Here is a 9011-nt window from a genome sequence, read left to right on the forward strand (position 1 = left end):
GAAGGAAAAAAATTCATTGAACAAACAAACCATTACAGCCACGGGCAAACCACCCAATCAGCAAAACATAGTACACGGCCAAAAACAGCCCCATACCTCACACTAGTTACATTGAAGTTTCCTTATAAAAAGCTTATGTTGAGGTAATAACTTACTGTTATGAACAATGTATAACCTATACTTTACTAAGGTAATAACATCATTTGCTATACAAGTAGCTGTCAAAGAATAACCATAAAAAATGCACCTATTTCTATTCCTCCAAATGTGATAAATCACTGCAGCTAACACCGTATTCAGAATAGAATCCACAATGCCACTCTGCCCAACGTTGAGCCAAACTACCCAATCAGTATAGTTACTAGACCAAGCTTGAAACCCAAGCCAAGTAAAAATGAGAGACAGAATCCTCTTAGAATGGCAGCAATAAAAAAAGAGATGGTTGTGACTTTCCAAATGGTCTTCACAAACTGGACAAGATAAGTTATTCAACTGAATGTTGAACCTAGCTAAATTGTCTCTAGTCAGGAGGTAAGAATTGACCACCTGCCAAAGCAAGAACCTGTGCTTAGGAAGGATTGTCCTACACCAAACTGCATTCTTATGCTCCACAAGATGCTAGTTTATTGTACTGTTATATAACTTGGAAGGCTTGAACTTCCCTGAAATGCCAGCAGCAAGCACCTCTCTCTCGCTGAACTTACTCCTTAAATGGCAAAGTTTCCGCCAATACCTGCTGCTATCCTGTTTCAAAACATAATTCCAAAAATTAACTCCCTTCAAATATACATTCTGGATCCATTTGACCCAAAGAAGGTCCTGTTTTGCATAAACAGCCCACACATATTTAGCTAGAAGCGCTCTGTTCCAACTAGCCCCATCTCTGAGCCCGAGCCCTCCATAAGCCTTAGGAAGGCAAACCTGATGCCAAGAAGCTAGATGGAGTTTACCTGGTCAACTTTGATAATTCTAATTGATGATTAAATCAATTAATTGAGACTATCTAGATGATTTTATCCAAGGTACAATGGGGACCATGGGCCTATGAAATCAAGCTCCAATAAGTTATCATAAATCTAACAAATAAATTTACTAACTTATTAATTCCTCGTGACTCCACTATAGACTCGGAATTGCACTCTTGAATTCATAGAACGCTATATAACAAATATAGATACGCTATTAATTATCCATTGTTACAACCATAATTGTCACTCAATCCTCTATAGACGGTCTACAATGAGATAGGACTAAAATACCGTTTTACCCCTCATTATATTTTATTCTTAAAACACTTAGTTCTTTGTAAATGATATTTCAGTAAACTAATTTAATTACTGAAATGAGATCTCTATCATTTAATACCTTGAACCAAACTAAAAGGAAACCATCGTTTCACTTCTTCATCAGAAGCTATAGATGTTCATATCTATGATTAACACTCCCACTCAATTATACTACTGAGTTCCTAAGATGTAAGTATTGGCTAGTCCGTAGGGTAAGCTGGTAATGAACAAGTCAAAGAACTCAAATAATACAATTAGTTAGAATACTTACCACTCAGAATTGAGATTGAATTGACCTATGGTCTATATGATATGACTAGAATAGATAATAACGGTATGTTTACTTATCTTATCAACTGTCAATATCGGTCATGTCCGATGTAACAAATACATCCGATCTTATCTACTTTGCTAATGTTCTGGAAAGAACATAACACTGTAATGTGTAAGTAGATCATATTGTAGATTGGCAAGTCAGTGTAAATCATGTGCACTGACTAATCTTAGGACTAACTTATTTTGAACATATAATCATATTTATATTCCACTGTGATTACGTCACTATAAATAAGATTAGCTATATGCTCGGGATTTAATAGAAGTTTATATTAAACAAATAATCATGAAAATAAAACATGTGAGTAAAGTGATTAACCAAGTCAAAAAATGATTTCTATTCTTTTATTGATAATAAAATGAGATTACAAAGAATTTGGGTTTTAATTAGGGCATAAAACCCCAACATCTTTGCAGTACCAGAGCACGAATTTAGGATTAAGACCATGCTCACCATCAAGATGTTGTTGTGTTACAACAAAATAACCATCGAGAAAATCTTCAATGGCATTAGCGTAGATGCCATTATCTTCAATGACATTAGCGTGGATGACATTCTCCATTTGAGCAAACTTGAGAAAGAAATTGCCAGGGTCAAGTCTGACGGGAAGAACGTGATTTATGGCTTGAGAAAGTAGAACAAACTGTTGTTGCTTGATAACTCTACAAAATAGAGCTATTTTACCACATTTTTTATGCTAATTGTTGCTTAGTCTTTGAGTTTTTAAGTAATTTTTAAAGTTTTAAGTAATTTTGAATTTATTAGTCTTATTGTGATTTTTTATAATTTTATATGTTTTTATAGATATTGTATTGTAATATTATGTAGTTTAATTATTTGAAATTAGTGTTATTAAACTAAAAGTTAAAAATGTGATTTTACTGAGCTTAAATGTCAAAGTAAATTAAGTTTTAATTAGTATTTTCATGGAACTTATGTTGTATATTTTATTATTGAAAATATTTAGTTTTAATTTAATTTATGTTTATTTTATAGGGAATATATGTATTTTTGGGCTCTTGAAAAACAAGAAAAATGAAGAAAATAAAGTGACATTTTCAAGGAAAAGAAAGAAAGAAAAAAATGAAATTTCTAAAAATCCTCCAATCTCAAGGACCTGAAGCCCATGAGCCCAGACCCGTACACCAGCAGCCCAGTCGGCCCATACCGTCTTCAGCCTTCGGCCCATGCGCCTGCCCCAGCTCCCAGGCCGCTTGCCTCACCAACCCAGGCGCATGTGCACCCAACCCAACCACCTGCAATTTTTTCTTGAGCCCACAATCGTCCCATTGTCCCAATGTCCAAAATGCCATCTTTTTTACCCAACTTATCTACATATTTCACCACAAAATCATCATTACACCCTAGAATTTATCTCTACATGTCATAGTTACTTTATTTATTTAATTTAAGTTGATTATTTTAATACTCTCATTTTGGCTATAAATATGTAATTTCAAGATCATTTTTTGGTGCTTAATTTTTGGGTTACTATCATCTTTTCTACACTTTCTCTCTTCCTTTTGGAAAACCATTTTGTGCCAAGTATGTATTTCTTTTGTAATATATTTTGGATTTTAGTTAGGTGCTTTCTAATCCTTTTCATAAGATTATTAAGACCATGATGAAGCAACTTGTAACTAGATAGTATTTATTGTTGAATGTTGATCACCCTTGTAATGCAACAAAGTTTATGGGTTTTTCTTCCTCATATATGTCTTTCATCTTTAATATCTTGTATTTTGGATTGTTGGATAATATTACACTTTGTACTTCATTTTGCAAAACATAATATTCTTTATGTAAGATGTGTCATTAAATTGTACACAGTCAATGCTTAGAACAAAAATATTATGTTTTGTCTTGTAAATAACGTTATTTGATTTTTAGTTGTTTCATTAGGTTGATTCACATTAAATACTTTGAAATTATATTTTTTTGAAAAGTGAAGAAAAATTCTATCTTTTTAGAAATAATTTGTGCTTAAATTATAAATCTATTTGAAAAATGATAGTTTGAATTATTTTATTTATCACTAAAACTTGGGAATCAATATACTAATAAATATTATTAAACTTACATTTTGTGGATTCTAGTATCTTAATAATCTTTCTTTTACAACTTATTTACAAATCATAATTGGTTTATTTTTCTTCTCTTAAATAGCTTTATTTTTTATCTTTTATTTTTTTACTTGACATTAAATCTGTAACGACCCAAATGTGCTAATAGGACTTAGGGCCTTGATTAGCGTGCCTGGGGGGGCAATAAGTGATTTATTGTTATAATATGAGAATTTGTGTGAATATGTGGTTAGAAATGCATGTTTAGGTGAATTAAATATGCATGTGGGCCCCGTTTGGTTAAATGTGATAATTGTAATAATTATAATATACTCATGATATATCTGTGTTGCACGATCCGAGACAATCCTAGGGAGCTGTTAGCCAGAAAGTCACAGCGGGGTCGAAAATCCGACTCGGGGCGAGTCGAGGGGTATTTCAGGTAATAGACGTTTTATGGGGTTATCAGGTTATGAAAATAAATATTTGGAGATATATTTGAGATTAGAATGTTTAGGATCGAAAATTGGGGAAATTTAACATTTTTCCCTCGGGGACGTTTTTGGCACCCCAAGCTTTGAGGTAACCTTAGAAACTTAAGTTAAATAAAAAAAATTGGGGAAGTGCTCAGAAACTTGGAGAAATTGACCCAAACTTCTTCTTTTCTCTCTCTCTTTCTCTAAACCATACTAAGGAAAACTTTGAGGAGATTAAGCTAGGAAACTCAGAATTCAAGGCTGGAGCTTGGGGGGATTGAAGCTTGGAACTTAGAAGATTAGCTCAGAGATTTAATTAAGCAAAAGTAAGACTTTAACTTGATGAATTATATTGGTTTTCTGCTGATATTTTAGAGTATTGCATGTGAGTTGGATGAAGAATCATCTTTGAATTTGATGAGGTTTTGAGCTAGAATTCTTGTTAGGTTTTGTTGCAGAGTCCATGATATAACTTCTGTAATGGTTAGCTTGAGTTGTTGGGTTGATTTTGGGGTTAATTGGATGAGTTTTCATGGCAAAAATGGAGGATTTTTCTGGGTTCGAAGGGTCGGGCCGCGGCATTGTTCTTGCTGAGTCACGGCCCTCTAAAGCATTTTGGTGCCCAGGATGAAGGGCGGGTCGCGACATGCCCTTGCTTGAGCCGCGGCGCGCCTGCCCTGTTTTAGGGTTGGTCTCTGGTTGGGGGTGATCCGTGGTATGGCCTCATGGGGCCGCGTCTCTTAGTGCATTTTTGGGCTTTTAAGAGGTTTTAGGCTTGGGAATCCAAAGGTTAAGGCTCGGGATGGATTTTATCACCCGGATTGATAGAATTCAAGGTCCTGGAGACTAGAATTATGACCCAAAGTTATTTAATGGATTAGAATTTGATGGATGGGTATTGTTGGTGCGTTGTGACTAGGGTTTCAGCAAGGCTCAGACTAGGGGACTGTGCACGGGACATCGTTGCTTGGAAGCTCGAGACACAGGTAAGAAACTGTTGTACCCGTAGAGCTTGTGTTGCAAGGCACGACCCTATATGATTGTGTTGCAGGGCGTAGCCCTTTGATTGAGTTTATTCATGTTTAAGTATATGTTTAATTATGCTATGTGTGCATATATGTGAATGAACGGCAAGAGGCGGGAACGGTGAGGGCTGAGAACGGTGAAGGCCGGGAACCGCAAAGGCCGAGAGCGGCAAGGCCGAGAACGGCAAGGGGCCGGAAGCAGCGTTTAGCACGTGGAGTGCGAGTTTCCAGGGTGAGACCCTAAAGGATACCTGGGATATCCTCACGGTGTGGACCGCGAACCCAGGGCCTAGTAAAGTGCCTGGGACGGCATGGCCGTATGTGATTAGCTTGGTGATGGCTTATTTATATGTTAAGTGTGTAATATGCATATGTTATCTACTTATGAGGGTTTTCTTGCTGGGCTTTGGCTCACGGGTGTTCTGTGGTGCAGGTAAGGGCAATGGGAAAGTCAACCAACCATGAGTATGGAGAGCGTGAAGCAGTGTGTACATGTTTGGCATGCTTGGCTGCCACGGTCAGGGGATTTTGGGAGATGATTGTACTAAACCTAGATTTTGTTGTTTAGCCGACTCTGGTTATATTTTTGAGTTGTAAATATTTCTAAACAGTATTTTGGGATCCTAAATGTTAAACGCTTTATGATTTTCAGTAAATGGAATTATTTTCAAAGTTTATGACTCTGTTTATGGTTTGATTGCACTTTTGTCTTAAAACCTCGATTAGCGAGTTAAATGCACGTTTTAAACTCATTTAGTAACGGCTCTAAGGAAGAAGGGCATTACAAAATCTCATCAATCTTTGGAGCTAGGTTAGAATTTATTTAATTTTGGTTTTAAATAGTTTCTTTTTTATTTTAGTCAATTCCTTTGGGTTCGACCTCGTGCTTACACGAACACTATACTCCATATACGATTCGTGCACTTGCAAGTTATAAATATTTAAAACGTACCCATTTTGGGTCCATCAAGTTTTTGGCGCCATTGCGGGGGAGTTGCAAGAAAATAAACGAGTTTCTTTCTCAAGGTTAGTGAATTCTTCAACTAGTTATTTTAATTTTTTCACTATTTAAAAAATATATAAAACTATAAAACTAGAAAAAAAGAAAAAAAAAAAAGATCAGAAGAAAATTTAGGACGGTTCTACCACCCATAAAAAAATTACTTATATATCTATTTATACTTATCATTTCTATTATTATTATTTTTTTAGTTGACGAAACATGTGCCTCCTAATTTTTTATTTTATTTACTTTTGTTGTAATATTTTTCTTTTTGCTACATTTTTGTTAGTTGACGACACTTGTGCCTCCTAACCTTTGTTGTAATTTTATTTTTTTATTTTTGTTGTTATATTTTTGTGCATATTTACTAGTTGATGACAATTTTTGTTTTATTTTCTTTATGGTTGATGGCATGCTATGCCTCCCAACTCTTTTCTTTTGTTGATGGCACTTGTGCCTCCTAGTTTTTTTGTACCTTATTTACTAGTTGATGACAATTTTGCCTCATAGTTCTTACTTTATTTTTGTTATGGTTGATGGCATGCATGTTATGCCTCCCAACTCTTGTTCAATTTTAGTTGACATTATCTGTACGCCCTAAATATCCACGGGGTATTAGCGAGCTGAAAAAGGACATAATCCTATCAGCCACGTGGAAGCCACCTACCCGGAGCTGCTATTACGAGTCTCTACCTCTTTAGCTCGAGGTAGCCAATGGTTTAGTGAGAATACTCGAAGGCATCGGGTCAGCAGCGTGGACACCACGAGCTGAGACCACATCAAGCTCGGGGTACGATCTGGAGCTAACACCTCCAACCCTTTATAAAGTCAACCACGCAATGTAAATGTGCGCATATCAAACATCACGTGTCTACTCCATTCCTAAAATCTCGGACACGCAGTATAAACGTGCGTGTTCAGGCACCCCACGATTGGTTTGGGCCATGCGGCCCATTATCCCGCTTACCTATTGATTAGACCACAATTCATTGTCAGGTTTTAGGAATTAATCATGAATGTCACAGAAGTGACATGATGGGTAAGAATGTCACGGGATGACCCCCTTTGCCAACACCCAGGGGTCCTCTCCCTATAAATATGGAGACCCTGGGTGTTGCAAAGGATTGGCTTCTAATTTGTAAAGAAACACCCTGTTAGGAAGATCAGAGAGATATCAATAATATTGCCTGGTGGACTAGAGGGATTTTAACCTTTGAACCACCTAAAAAGAGTACACGAGTTATAACCTTCCTTTGAGATTATTCACATATTACGATTCATAATTTAGCACTAATCCATCCCATTTATTCATATAATTATCTATTGCCGAAGAACCACGTCAACATTATCTATTTTGTCCTATTTTATTTCTCTTATTGTGTAATTGTGAAAAAATACTTGAAAAAAAACATAAATCTTGTCCTTTCACCATAAGCAATCTTTTCTTAAAGGAAATTTGAACAAAATTCTCAATTCTCCTCTACTAATTAACCTCGGGGAGTTGTTAGTAGTGTGCGAGTAAGTGGAATTAAATAGGTCTGGGGACAAGTAAACCATAAAAATTATCTTGTTGTGAAATCTCTAAAAATTCTAAGTATGCTCTATGGTTACGGTTTTAACTGATCTTCCACAACAAAAAATTGTGTGCTTGAGATTATCTTTGTTGCCTTGTTTGTGAAAATTGTATGCATCATTGGGAACGTAACTATAAAATTTGTTTGGTAAAAAGACGTTTATCTTTGTTTGAAATTGAAAGTGTTAGTAAAAATTTTAGCATCATGGAAGCAATTGCTAATATTAATAGAAATCTCGTTGATGAAAATGTTGTGCCTGAAAAAACCTTGCTTGAATATTTTGCACATATTCATCTAATGCTCCTTCATGTATTGTTTTCCATACAACTTCTGCTACCAATTTTGAGCTTAAACCATCAATCATTCAATTTTTTCCATCTTTTTATGGGTTAGATAGAGAGGATCCTTACATGCATGTAAAATATTTCTTAGAAATTTGCTCAACATTTAGATTCCAAATTTTTTTTGATGAGTCAGTCAAACTAAGATTATTCCTTTTTTTCATTAAATCAAAAGCTTGGTTAAATTCTCTTCCCAAGGGGTCTATAATTACATGAGATCAACTTTATAATAAATTCTTGTTGAAATTTTTTTCTATGTCTAGAATTGATAGTCTATGGAGAGAAATCTCCGAGTTTTTTCAAAAAGATAATGAAGAGTTTTATGAATGTTGGGAAAGATTTACAGATTTATTATGAAAATGTCCTCATCATGGTTTTGAAAAATTGAAACTTGTAAAGTATTTTTATGATAGTTTGACTCCCTCTAATCATCAAATGATTCAATCTATGCATACTGGAAAGTTTTTACAATTTCAAGGGCAAAAGGCTTGGGACGCCCTTGAACATTTATCTGTCAATTCACAACAATGGAATTATTTTGATCCTAGGTCTAGGTTAATTAATTCTCCAAAAAGAGGAGGAAGGTATGAAGTAAAAGATGAATTAGACTTACGAACATCCTTAGACAAATTAGCGAGAAAAGTAGAAGCTTTAGCCATAAGCCAAACTATAAATTCTCCAATGCCACCCAAAAAAGATGTTTGTTCTATATGTTGTAATCCTTGTCATAATGCCCAATCATGTCCTTCCTACCAAGAGGCTTTTTTTGAGGAGGCCAATGCTTTTCATGCTTATGGGAAACCAAATGATAGCCCATTTTCACCAACTTATAATACAAATTGGAGAAACCATCCAAATTTTTCATGGAGACAAAATCAGCCTCCAATGAATCAAGGGCACCAATAC

General features: G+C 35.3%; 1 non-coding gene across 1 annotated transcript; it reads right to left on the minus strand.

The window, feature by feature from the left end:
* Window positions 1-8375: 8375 nt before the first annotated feature.
* LOC133802829 (small nucleolar RNA R71) lies at window positions 8376-8482 on the minus strand. The gene has a single exon (XR_009877575.1). It is a non-coding gene; the product is annotated as a small nucleolar RNA R71 (small nucleolar RNA).
* Window positions 8483-9011: the final 529 nt, after the last annotated feature.

This window comes from Humulus lupulus, chromosome 9 (assembly GCF_963169125.1).
Source record: "Humulus lupulus chromosome 9, drHumLupu1.1, whole genome shotgun sequence".
In the NCBI taxonomy this organism is placed as follows: Eukaryota; Viridiplantae; Streptophyta; class Magnoliopsida; order Rosales; family Cannabaceae; genus Humulus; species Humulus lupulus.